This window comes from Rhopalosiphum padi, chromosome 1 (assembly GCF_020882245.1).
Source record: "Rhopalosiphum padi isolate XX-2018 chromosome 1, ASM2088224v1, whole genome shotgun sequence".
In the NCBI taxonomy this organism is placed as follows: domain Eukaryota; kingdom Metazoa; phylum Arthropoda; class Insecta; order Hemiptera; family Aphididae; genus Rhopalosiphum; species Rhopalosiphum padi.
In genome coordinates, this window is record NC_083597.1 from 44,424,614 (window position 1) to 44,439,947 (window position 15,334).

The window sequence follows — 15,334 nt, forward strand, 5'->3', positions numbered from 1 at the left end:
AAAAATATACATTGAAACAAAAACAAATTAATACGACAATACAGTCCACGAAAAAATAAAACTTTATATGCATTTATAAGATAAATACATATTATTCGTAAAATCTTAAATCACTATACTTTTCAAGGAACGAGAAAAACGTCCAAAAATGATTGCTGTATTGTCTCTAATGAACTTTTCAAATTTATTCTTTTCAGCTAATTTTATCAAGAAAAAATTTATAAGCAGTTTATATTTTGATAACTAAACAAAGTTGAATATCGTTTTCTAAAAGTAAAGCGAAATGAAAAAAAAATTGAGTTATTTTCTTGCTCAACCCTCCAAAATATATTATATACTCAGAAATCCATTCAATTATTTAAAAAAAAAAAAAATAATAATAATAATAATAACTACGTGTACATCCAAATATATTTTATTATTTGAATGTTGTATCCATTATGTTTTTCCATAGCAATATTATATGAGTTATGACTTATGATGAATTATATAATAATATACTAATGATTTTTTTTGATTTTATTTCAGGTACGAAACAAATTGCTGAGTGAAAATTCATTATTTGTGCTTACAACATTATTACAGGTAATACTATATTGTTATTATTAGGGTCCAAAACTTGATGACCTAAAAATCTTTAAAAAAAATACACACAAAAAATAACTTATTATTAAAAAAAAAAACTATGTTTGTGTTATTATACAGCGTAAAATGCACTCAATTTCGACTGTGTGTATAACACAGTATTTATTATTTATTCGTATTAGGATCATTCTTTCTATAGGATTAAATATTTTAAATTCAAAACAATAATATATTATTTAAGTTCCAACTCAGTTCCAAGAGTTTAAAATAAATCACTAGCGAGATAGATGCCGATCCATTGCCGCGAATGTGAATTGTACGTGATGATGACTGATGACTCATTCCTTAGTGTTATTCGAAGGCTAATCTATTTTATGATAATAAACGCCTATAATGGGCTTAATACGTACAATTGATACAATATTATAACATACACAAGAGTTAAAGTTAATTAATCTACTGAACATATGATAAGTAAAAATGTATAGATAATTCAAAGATAATAATAATAATAAATTATTTATGATTAGATTATAGATTTCAATACATATTTTAACCTAGTTGAGTAATGATTGCAAAATAAGTTTTTATTGAATTTCCTGTAGTTAACATTCTATAAATCGGAGTAAAATTTGTACTATTTGGCGATAGGTATTTGTGTAAAATGTTTGAGTTTCACGAGTTTTAATGTAAGGGACGTTTTTAAAATATATTTTACTCAATAGTTCTAGAATTAAGACAATCAATTTGAGATTTCAGTAATTTCTAGAGCACAAAAAACATCATTATTCATTATAGATTTTCTTTTCTTTTCAAGTGACTCGATATTAAAATGTTCTTCTAGTTGCTCAAGAGATGCTGCATCAGTTTTGTTTGTTTTATAAGCTAATGTACGTAAAAGCCTGTTCTGAACATGTTCAATTTTATTTATTAAGCTAGCTTGATGAGGGTTCCAAATTATTGAGCCATATTCTAAAATAAAACAAACTGGAGAGAAATATAACACTTTTAAGCAACTTGGATTATTGAATTCCATGAGTTGCTACGTGTATTAATCCAAAAGTACAGAGACCTTCATTGCACGTTATATTTATATAGTATGATTGCCAAAATCAGATATTTCCAGTATCTAGATCTTTAATATGTGATACTACTATTAAATCTACGCCATTAATTCTGCATTGAAATGTTAAGTTTGAGTCGAGAAAAAGAGATTGAGAACATTTATCTACATTAATAATTAAGCCATTTAATGAACACCAATAGTTATCTAAATCAGATTGTAGTTTACCGTTTTCATTAGTAGAATATATTGGTAATTGCCACTATATATATATATGCTATACAGAGTTGAAGGTCTTGGGCGAACATTAAGACTTTACAGTTTACAGTAATTAAAGATATTACCGACGTCATTTATAAATCATAGATAGTGTCCAGCCCGAGGAACTCCTGCAGATGTGACTTTAAAAATCGAAGAAATTGAATCACTTAATTTAACTTGTTGAGTTCTGTTAAATAAGAATAATTTAAACCATTTCAATATACATCCAGAAACATCATTATATTTTTAATTTTTTTAACAAAATAGATATATCAACACTATTGAATGCTTTTTTTTTATCAATAATCAGTGTTTACTGCATTGATCTGTATGTCATTACTGATTAAAGCCACAAGGTCTGTGTAATACACTAATACATTTTCAATGTTGATTTAGCATGGCGAAATCCATGTTGATTATCGAAAATTGTATAAGCAAATACTGTTGCCAATTTAGATGCTAATATTTTTGATATTGTGCTTGTTCGAACAATTATATTTAGTAGAGTCTGCTAAAATATACTCTGACACTAGGACCAATTAAGGATTAAAAAATTAGGATCCAATTAGTTATGTATATTTTTATGTATTAAATATAAAAAGTTAGAAATAGATAGTTAAATATAATATTAGTAAAACGTCGTTACGTACCTATATAAACACGTTAAGCTTGTTACCAGTACTATAGTAGGTAGTAAATAAAAATATCAAGTACCTATAAATAATATTACTGCACTAAACAAATATGTTACAAAAAATAATATAAATAATTTTAAAGAGTATAAAAATTGGTAACAAAAAAAGTTTAAAACGGGTAAAAAGTGCAAAAATTCAACTTTTGTTGCGAACTTCACAACAAAGGCACTGGAGAAATTCTAACTCTCGATCTCATTTCTTATTTAATCATCTCGATTATATATTATTATAACTTTACCAAATTGAAAGACTTACAAACCGTAGAGTCTTGATTAAAATAAAACTAACTTGCTAGTATAACAGGGTGGTTATGGCGGGCGGTACACAAATATGCACCATTAAAATTCACATTATAATTTACAATCATAACATAATTGCGTCCATTCAAAATTGCAAAATTCAGAATAAATAACACAAAATCAATGCACGTTTTGTATCTAAAAACATAATGTCGCTGTAAATGATTAAAGTATCTATAGACGGGCGAGATGGTGCCGAGTAATATATTATTAATTATTATGTTAATATGTAGATTGAAATCTCATCACAAAACCGACCGATTATCTGCTATCTGTGATAATACAATGTATATTATAGTAAATTGTTAAATAACATTAACACAGACCCGAACTGTTTATAATTTATATGATAATATTGTATAGTATAATATAGGTATGTATAATGTATATTATTATAACGATATCGAGCATTCGAACTGTCGACACCAGCTGCAGTTACACGATCGCTGTTCCTTATACGGTTTATCGGAGGGCGTGAACAGCGAAAAATGTTTACAGATTTGGGCGGGAGGTGTTTAAATGTTCAATCCGATGTGACGAATTCATACATACACAAGTATACCCACACATCTATCACTCGATGAGCGAGTGTGGTCCTACAGGCTACAGTGAAACGACGAAACGTCTTGCCGATCGCGGGACCGCATTGCGACGTCGGAAGTTTGAGGTTGCGCGCGTGCGCTCGTGTCTGCAACTGCACCTGCACCGAAACGTTTTTGAGTATACATTTTCGTGTAACCGATACTATGATAGAAAAAAATATTAATAATATCTAAAAAACGTGGATACATGAGAAGAAATATGTACCGATACTCTGGAAGAAAATAAAATAATTTATATACGAGTGTACGAGTACTGTGTCACTATATATATATATATGGTATATATCTTTAAACGTTGAAATTAGTATATAACATATTGTCTAGGAGTGATTAATCGTCATTTCCAACCAAAGAAATTCGGATATTATACGTTTCTCACCGGTATCCCGTGATTTCGAATGGAGGTTTTGTGAAATTATTTCAACAACCATACATATTTTAATAAAAAAAAAAAAAAATGATTTCTTTTTTGAAAAAATGGAAAGATCTAACGTATGTGTTTACTATATTAATTAATTAATTAATTTTTTTTTTTATATAATAATACAAGTGTAAATTATACTATTTTACAATACCTATAGCTAAAGAAAACAGAAGTTATAAAATATAAAAGTTATGAACACATGATATACTATATACTATAGAGTGCCTTTGGATTTTTAGAAAGTATCTTAGGGTGCGGCGTGAGTAAAAAATGGTTGAGAACTCTGCTGTAGAGTATTAATTTTTAATTCAAAACAGCCCACTGTATTTTTGTTTTGCTGTTGAATGTACTGCAACGCCGTATGATATTTACCGAAAACTGCACAACACATTCTCATCTCTGCCTATTGATTTTGACTGCTGGCTATTTCCTGTTTGGATTTTCAAACAATGGCATGTGGTTGGTAAGGTTACCTACATAGTTAGCTCGTGTGTGGTGATGGGTCATAATCCTACATTACAAAAATATTATTATTATTATTATATTTTCTTTAAACCAAATACCAATTGCAGCAGATGCTTTACTGATAAATTTATAAAAAAATGTATTTTAAATTATCAGCTGTGCGTTTTTAAAATCTAATCGATTTTACTAAAAAAAAAAAAAAAAAATTAACACTATCATAATATATATAAATTGATTGTTTGAGAAATTTAAGTTTAAAATTTTTATAATTTCATTGTTTACCCAATATTATTATTATTAATCATATGATAGGTACACAAATATAGCTGCAGTACCTATATATTTTTACGTATTTACATGACATAACGATACCTAATCGTTATTCAGCTTGTTTCACTTGTACTGTAAAGAGAAATAAAGTATATCTATTATTATTATATAATGTTGGGGGTGGGTACACTGGGTACAGACTAGACAAATTAAACGGGTTAACTCCCTCGACGAAATGAGAAATCATAATTGATTAATATGATTGATGATGTTGTTAAATAATATTTGGATACTCAAAATAAAATAAGGTATAATAGTATAAGCCATAATAGGTAATATAATAATGTCCGAAGTCCAAGCAATATGTTCATTTCCACCTATATGCATGTACAAGCAAACGTATCATATACTAACCAACATGTTTCTATTTTTTTTCTAAACTCTTTCTATTTAAGACTTATGAGATCAGCACCGGACTAAGAGTTAAAAACGCAGAGGAAAAAATAAATTTTCCAAATAATAGGTTATTGCCTATTGGTACTAAAAATATTTGACGCCGGTGGGAAATTTCCCCCTTTGCCCCCTCCCGTTAGACACGGCACTGTATTAGATATATGATTTATATACTTATATTTGAAATTATTTTTCAACTAGATATAATCAATAATGGTTTTTCATAAAGTTTAAACATTATAACTACAAAATAATGTAACTAGCAAAAATTTGCCGACTTAATGAGATTATTAAATCTTTAAACATTTGATGCACTGATATAATTATACAAGGTTTTGCCCGGTTTTGATAAAAATAATCAACCTTTTTTTATAAATATATAAATAGGTGTAATATACTCGTAATATTTATATACCTACTGTAATCCTATAATCTCGTTTTTGTTCTAAAGAAAAACATGAAAATACATTATTTTCAAATGATTATTAGATGTTTACTCGTATTCTAAAGTAAACAATTATACGATGTACACTATATACACGTATTATTGAGGTATCAAATGTGTTTTGTGTATCATAATTTTTAAGTTCTTGTATAATACTTAGTACGTAGTATCAGTGTCGGCCTGGCATACCAAAGGCCCATGGATCAGTTTTTTTAAGGGGCCCCCAAAAAATGTACACTGTATTTTGTTGAAACATTATTTTAAGATACTTCTTTAAATATAGGTACTTTACATTTTTTCCAATATAGATCATATTATATAATACCTATATATCATAATCATGATTCATGAGTTAAATTAAATATAAAAGAAATTTTACAACTAATTATTTTTGAAATACCTACCTAGTAAGAATGTTTTAAATAATAAAACACAATTTTTAAATAAGTAATTTTTTTAATTTATTAGATGAATAAGCTATTGTTTCAATTAATTTTTGAGTATCAATGGCTATATTCTTTTCTATAGCCATCAACATTAATGGAGTAAGGTGTTTTTGGTGTAACGTTGAGCGAAGTTTTGTTTTTATACATTTAAGCTTTGAAAATACTCTTTCACAAGTTGTTTGTGTTGATGGCAACAACAAAGCAAACTTATATATGACAAATAAATTTGAAAATAAATTTGACTGGCATGATAATTCCCGTACAATTAAAAATGCACAGTGAATACATTTGTTACATTTATTGCAATTTACTGATTTTGATATTTCATCATTATCTTCATCACTCGCATCTTCATTTCTTAAAAGTATCTTATTTTCTGAATCACAATCGGTAGTATATTTAGGTATTTGTGGTATAAAGTTTTCATATTGACTGGAAAATTGTTTCAATTCTGTTAAGATTACTTCATGATTCAGTCCAGATATTTTACATAAAGTACTCAAAGCTGATACAGGCAATAATTCAATGTTGTTAAATACTGCAAAACTTCTAGGGTCCAACCAGTTCAAGTCTTTTAATAAATTTTCATTTTTCATGAATCGTGTTAATGGTCGATGGGTGCGAGAAAAACATTATTTAATATTTATAAATAAATAATAATAACATTATAATAATAATATTATATTAACACGAAGCCGACGCGATGGAAATCATTCGTTTAAAAATAAACTATGAAACTATTGAAACGTTTGAAGCTACAAAACAATAAAAAATAATTATTAATAACACAGAAATGAAATTACGAAAACTAAAATTATATTTCTATTATAAAATTTAAACTTAGAAAACATATCCATAATTTATAAGCTATATAAGAAATAAGAATAATATTGTTTAAGTTACTTTCAAGAGTAAATGTCATACCTTCATCATTATTATATATTTATATATTATACAGATATTATAGACTATAGTAGGTATTGTAAATTAATACATAATACATTTTTTTCTATGCAATATTTGTATGATTGCTGAATCCAACATCGGGGCACCGGGGCCTCTGCAGGCTGCAGGGTCGGGCAAGCAGGGTCCTCGTGGTCTCGTCCAAAATAAGGATAAAACCTAACTTAACTTGCAGTAGCGCAATTGATCCAAATAAACCTCCTCTAACTTGTACAAAGCCTAACCTAACCTATGGGAAAGCATCTGATTATTGAATCAATTTTCAATTTTTTGGGCCTCTGAAGAAAAATTGCTCCTATAACGGCTGAACAAAATTGACGACAATAAAAAAAAAAATAAAAAAAAAAAGGAGAGGGGCCCCGGCCGCATTCGCGGCCCAGCGGCCATGGCCAGGCCGACACTGCGTAGTATATATTGTATATATTAATATTAAATGATATTATTGCTATACGTATAGATATGTTAAATATTTCAATAATCTATACAGCATATGCACGTATTCAAAAGAAACCGACTATAGATACTTTGTAGTTTATAATTTTATATTATATACCTACTGGTCATTCCAATCATTAAGTCGTAAAAAGATCCAAAGAGAATTATAACCCTTCAAGTTTCGAGATCGTATAAAATAAAAAAGTCAGAAGTTTCTCCCATATACTTTGAGTAAATCAATACGTCAACAACATATATATATATAAATAAAACGTCATTTTATTTTTAAAAGATTCGTACAATATTTGATATCAATTATCATTATCGTACATATACGTATAAAACGCACTTTTTATTATCATCAAAATTGTATTTGACGATTGAAACGTTTGATGAGTTATGGATGCAAATAATATGATCAAAAAAATATAATTGTTTTTAAAAATAACAAACATTTATTACGTTTAAATTAAGTTACAATGATTTTCAAATTGGTTTCATTCTAAAAGGGAAAATATTTATTTTAATGTAGTTGTTTGAAGTTTATACCGTCGGAATAATAAATTAATATTATTATGATTTCTATAAAAAAAAAAATGATTACGTCTACAATTATTGTTTATAATATATGGCCATATACATTATCATGTAATAAAAACACAATAAATATAAATTTAAATTTAAAAAAAAATATATTAGAAATCACTCTGTATTAAAAATTAGGTTTTGAATGTATATGAATATATGATCATATAATACAGTAATAATACCTACAATAGTTATTTTTCAAAATTAATTTAAAAGACAGGTATATCCGGTAGATAAATAATTTTGAGCGTAAGAGATATGTAGATTAGCAATTAACATAATACCTATATTCCAAATTATAGTTATCTCGTTTATATTATTATTAGTATTTTCTTAATTTGGCAAAAACTCATTTTTGCAAAATCATCGCTTTTACAATTTTTTAGCAACTTAAAGTGAGAACACAAGATGATATACATAAAAGTGTTATCTATTTAAACAACTATATTATGTACTTAAGAAAAAAATAATATAATTGCAGGTGCCTCATCCACATAACTAATCTGGCCAAGGATAAAATTTGTTAAATATTTTTTTATTAAATATAAATAAAATATTCACGTAGTACCAAAAAGCGATAGACAATTAATATATAAAGTATAATACCTTTTTGTAAACTAACTAATACAAACGAGAAATAACATTTTAAATGGAATAGAAAGGGGGACTACAGCTCCTTTACATTCGTCTCTGAATTTATACTTATATATTTACCTATATAGGAGGTACTCGTATTGAGTATACTTTAAACTTAAAAGTATAAAATCACACTATGTGTATAATATATATTCAGCTAGTAAGTAATCATTGTTCCATTTTATTTATATCATAAATTAGCATTATTATTATTGTAAATAGAACGTATAAATACAAAATACTTACTTGATATATTTTATAGTACTTATAATAATTGTGTAAACATTTTAGCACAACCTGCAGTGACCCGCTCAATGGAACGTCATGTTATAACAGTATATAGATACAACCAAAACTGTAAAAACTGTAAACACTGTAAATTGAAGTTTAAATTATTTTTTCGATCAAATTTTTTTTAATGAGTGTAAAAGCATTAAATATTTGTTTGGATACAAATTGATCCAATTAGAATTCTTTTATAAGCTTTTATAACAATTGTGATTGTAACATTATTTGTCCGTATTGTATAGGAACTTCAAGGTGTATTATAACTTGGTGGCTTGGTATAAGCATTATACAGTTTGAAGCAGCAGCTGATAACTAATATAAGTTATAACAATATAACACACAAGTTTACTTGATACTGTATTTGACATACTTTTGTACGTGCCTTGTATAGTTAATACTTAATGTATATTGTACATAGTAGGGAATAACTAATAAATAATAACAACTCAAATAACTAATAAGTAGGTCAGCCAAAAACAAAAAGACAATAAAAGATATATCCCTAACCTATTTTACACTGTTCGTTCCACTGGGTACAATTCATCTACATGTCTATTTATACCTATAAATATTATATTAAAATGTACAAATAGGTATAACTAGGAGTTTAAGACACATCACCCATTTAAAGAACTACAGACACTGCTTATCAGTTACAAAATTTATTAAATTAAGTATGATACCTACTATTAATACATCATAAATCCATAAATAAACATATATGAATTGCATTTTATAATTTCAAATACTAAAACTATTAAATCCAAAGTGTAACATGTATATAAATTATAATAATATATAGATTCAAAGTTTGATATCATAACCAACCATAACACACGCAATGCTACACAATCAAACCATTCAAACCAACCTTATATTATATGTAGGCATAAATTATCTTATCCATCAATGATATGTACATGATTATATTATAAACAAATGTACCTCTGGATAAAGCTTATAGACTTGGAAACAACTTAACTAATTGGTACCGAACTTTGTATACATATTCCTTGTGAGTCGGGGAGTGTTTATATCTTCGTTTTTCAACCCCTATATGTCGCATAAAGGTGACTTGCGCATAAATTTCGTTTTTGCTCACGAAAATTGAAATTTTTTCTGTTTATATAATTATGTTTGTAATTATTAGATTCAATAAAATACTCGATCGAAATTGACGAAAATTCCAAAAATTATATTAAGAGATATCGGGAAAGTTTAAAATATAGCTTTGCATCACTACGTTATAAAATATACCGAGTTCTATACAATCCGACACAGACGAATTATAGTTCACAAAACGAGAAACACCGAAGCCGATTTGCCCGTGAAATGAGGTAAACTAAGACATATAGATACACCGACATAGCGCCATATTTTGTGTTAATTTTGTCTGGGTGAATAAATCAGATTTTACAGATAGTTAATAGTTATTGCTATAAATTATGATACCTATACACTGCAGCCTTACAAAGTTTTTGGGATCCTGATAACCTATTGGTACCTATTATCATATAGAACAATAATATGTAAATGATACTCGATTAGCTATTACAGCTATACATACTAATTAGTAATTAGTAATTACCAATGATTATTGCTATGATACACATTTCACACATACCTACTATTCGGGCTACTAAATAATTAATACTAATGTGGGTTCTATTGACTGTTGTTATACCTAGGTGGTAGTAGATATACCTACCGATATTAGGTATACATGATTTATTATGATTTAGTGCATTTGCTTAAAATGATGTACATATAATATTGACTCTGTATCTAACTACGTATTATATGGTAGATTCACATATCACACGGGTGATGGGTTTAATGACTAATAAATTATTATACTACTAATTTATAAGTATATATATAAATAATAAATATACGCGATGCTATAACTATTCAAGCGTTGCGATATATAAAAACAATTTAGCAAATTATCTAAGAAATCGTAACCACGTATGTTTATAAGTTAATACTTATTAGTTATTAGTAATTATAGTTTATTACTATATGCCTATATTATACAGATTTCTTTTTTGGCTTATTAAACATTACCAAGTATTGACGTCAAAAAATAAAAACACTACGATAGGTACAGTTCTCTTTTGCAATTTAATATAAAAATGAGATAAATCTACTATAAATAATGAAGGTATAGACTATAGATAGTTGCATGACAAAATACAAAAATGTATTTTTTCATGGATAGTTGTATATAAGTATGTCCCGCGCGACACCGTTTTTCCGTATAATCTCGTTATTACGCAACCGCTATTGTTGTTACCGACAAGGGACCACTTTTAAAATATTTTGAATTACTATTAAAATATAAAAGTTTTAATTTTTCTCAAAATATCATTAAAATTGCCTGTATAAATAACAGATGGGTATGGTGTACTCTTAATCTATGAAATACTGATTACATTCCGTTGATCTCTGGCCAAACCTCAATAGCTTAAACTACGTCTATGGCATAACCCGTAATGAAAACCTACACAATAAGCTTAAAATTTATCACACGAGGTTCTCTTGACGGTTACCTGCAGATGACCAAGATGAAACCTCCATTATGCTCATTATGTAACGGATAGTGGTCAGCAGTCTGCGGTCAAGCAAATATTATCACATTTTATACTTTTATAGATGCATTTTTCATGTACCGGAAAATTTGAAAGAAGCAATTTATTATTAGAATCTTTGTAACCGTAAATATTTAATACCTTATTGAATTTCTTATTTCAAAAAAATCAGTGTGTATATAGCAGGTAATCTATTAATATATTAATTTTATGTAAATAATCCAATGTATAAATATTAAATAATAATAAATAATAATTTAAAATAAGCTAGTAACCATATTCATGTAGTTGATATAGCACAGCTATTTAGATTTCAGCTTATATAGATATCTGTAAGTACAATGTAATACTTACATATTATGTGCACAATAATTATTAACCGGTCTGTTAATATTTATTATTCGCATTACAAAATTATATAAAAATGTATTTATAGATTTCAATTTAAAAGTATGTTTTATTGTGTAGGTACTATTAAATTCGAGATTATTTTATTATTTACTACAGCTCACATTGGTGTAGTCATGTAGATAGTAGATATATGTATTTAATCTTAAATAATTGGTTCGTAAACGCGATGGAGTATACAGTACATTTTGAATTAATATGCGTAATAATTACAAGCTACGGACTTAATGTATTAACGTAGTTATTATATAGGTAATAGGTCCTATTAAAAAAATAAAAATTGAAAGAGTATTATATCACTGAAAATAGTTCAGATTACGATTTACATTATACTACCTTTGTCTTATTATAACGATTTTTATTATTAGTAGTAATGTAAGTAGTTAGTGATGTTTTAAATAATTAGGTACACTAAGTACAGACAGTACAGTAACAAAATCATAGCGTAGTATCTACTTATTAATTTTGCAATTTAAGTTTATAAGTGTAACTATTCTATACACCAGTGGTGGCCAACTACGGCCCGCGGGCCAAATCCAGCCCGCCATCATTTAATATCTGGCCCGCGAAAGAAATATAATATTTTACATTTACGTAAAAAAAAAATTTAAGTATACATTCTTCATATTTAATCCCGTATCGCCATATCGTAGCGTTTTTGTTGTTACAATGTCATTTAATAATATAAATAGCATTACCGTATCTTATCTTATTTTCATACGATAGTAGTATTATAGTTATATTACTGTGCTCGTTCTCCGAGTAAATTCTACCAAATTAGAACCTAATATTAATTTCCTCTGTCAACAGAAACAAGCTCGCAGTTCACATTAACAAATTAATACATTTTAAAATATGTTTTGTAAATATAAAACGATATTTTGTATAGTTTATATTTATTTTTATATGTGTTTTAATAATTTATTTAAAAATAATTTTTGAAATTGAAGCTGATTTAATTTTGGCCCGCGGTAAAATTTTTTTTTTTTTTATGGCCCGAGTTAAAAAAAGTTTGGCCACCACTGCTATACACGAAAGGTATTTACCGAAATATAAAAATATACATTGTTACATATGATTATATTATGTACCACTACACCATCACCATCACCAGCTACCTACATAAATTATTAGTTGTTTATTGTTACTATACACGTCCATAGTATATATACCTAATAAATATTGATGTGTTTGGAATTTTTAAAGTTTAATAGAATTACAAATTTATAAATATAAGTATTTTCTTATAAAAATAATAAGTCAATACTTACTTTTATAACAATATTTTAGTTATTATTAAATTATTCGGATTTATAATATTATCACTACCCAAATACGACTGAGCTCACGTGGTGGCGCCGTGGCTTAGTTGGTTAAAGCGCCTGTCTAGTAAACAGGAGATCGGGAGTTCGAATCTCCCCGGAGCCTTTTTGCAATTTTTACAAAAATTTTTTTTCGATGTTTACCACTATACAGTACAGTTTTAAATATAATATAATACATTTTTTTCTTAAATCCTCAACATTTATTTTTTTATGTAGATCTATTTACGTATTTTTGTTGTATATGTTTAGTGGTACATTTTTAGAAGTTACTTACGCATAATATGCATTATTTCATTATAAATACTAAATAGTTATAATATATTATATTTTCATGAGTATTATACTAATATAATTATAATTATTATTTGATTGACTGTATATCAAAATGACTTACTTAAATTATTAAATTCGGTAGTAATAACATCATCCAGATAACAGTGATAACCTGCTTCGAAACAATCACTAATATAAGTTGTAAAAACTACACTACCAGTTATTTACCAGGACGGAAACCGTTTTAATATTATTAAGCACAAAAGTTCAAAGATTTTGCCAAGATGAGATGAGATTGGGCGTTAATTAGTGACAATATATAATATAGATGGGTCGCCACTGCTCGCCAGATTTTAAAATCGGTGATATGGAACAGACGTCATGGAATAAACCATCATTGTCGAAAGAATATCGGTATTACGGTATATAGGTAGTAGAGTGGTAAAGCCAGGGAATATATCGATTATCGGCATTGTAACTTGTAAAGAGACGTGCCGAAATTTTTTCTGGACTATTGGAACGATTGTTTTTTAGGTTTTCGATCGCCGAAAGTACATTTTTGGAAGTGAAGGTAGAAGAAGAAGGTAGGTCATACCTATGGTAGATTATAGGTTGTAAAATCTGATTAATCCAGAACTAATAGTTTGAAGGTTAAAACTTAAAAGGTAATTATTTATTATAGACAATAATTTATAAGTTTACCAGAACTATACATACATTCAAATATTACACAGTATATAAGCGTTTATTATAAATAAACTATTTATAATCAATGGTTTAAGTTATATACTTATAACAATCACACTATTTTATTTTTACCCATCAAATGTTTTATAACTTTTTTTTCAAGATTTAAATTTTTTACGCAAGTACATTTTTAGTGTGTACTAGGTACATAATATAAGTAATATAACACTGCATGTTTTCAATTTTTAAGGGACCTTCTTATACATGTGTTGATATTTTATTTTTTATTTATACCTACTCCTAATATCAAACTAATATTTAAGTTGTATTCATGTCAAAAAATGTATTGCTATTTAAGAGGAGACCGAATTTAATTTTGTACCAGGGCCAAACATGTGATGTGGGGGGCCTTATTTTTGACTACCTAAAAACGACTGAGCTGACGTGGTGGCGCCGTGGCTTAGTTGGTTAAAGCGCCTGTCTAGTAAACAGGAGATCGGGAGTTCGAATCTCCCCGGAGCCTTTTTGCAATATTTTTTTTTTTTAAGTAAATTTTTAGTGTGTACTAGGTACATGATATAAGTAATATAACACGTCATGTTTTCAATTTTTAAGGGACCTTCTTATATATTTGTTGTTATTTTATTTTTTAATTATAACTACTTCTATACATAAAACTAATATATTTTAAGTTATATTCATGTCAAAAAACGTTTTGTTATTTAAGAGGAGCCCGAATTTAGTACTGTACCAGTGCCAAATATGTAATGTAGTGGGCCTTATTTTTGACTACCTTTTTTTTTCTTTGTAAATCACTACATGGGAACCGAACTGTTTTCACATTGCATAGCCCCCATGCAGCATCGTTAATTTAATGAATGGTATAAGCATACAATATATACAATTGTTGAGCCCCCCTCAAGTTCCCCCGGGAACTACCTTCTTCCGTAAGCTGCAGGTATGTAGTAGTATGTACAGGCAGTGCCCCGTGAGGGTTTACCCATTGCTATATCTCCTGAAATAATGGAGATATCATAATTTTGAATTTTAATAAAATTCACAGAGACAAGAACTACAAATGTTACATATTTTAATTTATTTTAATGTTTTGGTAAAAAAATTAAAAAATATA

General features: G+C 27.6%; 1 protein-coding gene and 2 non-coding genes across 4 annotated transcripts in view; all 3 read left to right on the plus strand.

The window, feature by feature from the left end:
• The window catches only part of LOC132919639 (discoidin domain-containing receptor 2-like), a 214,292-nt gene that overhangs the window by 51,090 nt on the left and 147,868 nt on the right, over window positions 1-15,334 (plus strand). Inside the window, exon 2 of one of the 2 annotated variants that reach the window (XM_060981381.1) lies at window positions 529-585. The exons of the other annotated variant lie outside the window; for it this stretch is intronic. The gene's annotated coding sequence lies outside the window, so the exon portion shown is untranslated. The remainder of the gene's footprint in view (window positions 1-528; window positions 586-15,334) is intronic. 2 annotated transcript variants of the gene reach the window in all.
• Trnat-agu (transfer RNA threonine (anticodon AGU)) lies at window positions 13,272-13,345 on the plus strand. The gene has a single exon. It is a non-coding gene; the product is annotated as a tRNA-Thr (tRNA).
• Trnat-agu (transfer RNA threonine (anticodon AGU)) lies at window positions 14,652-14,725 on the plus strand. The gene has a single exon. It is a non-coding gene; the product is annotated as a tRNA-Thr (tRNA).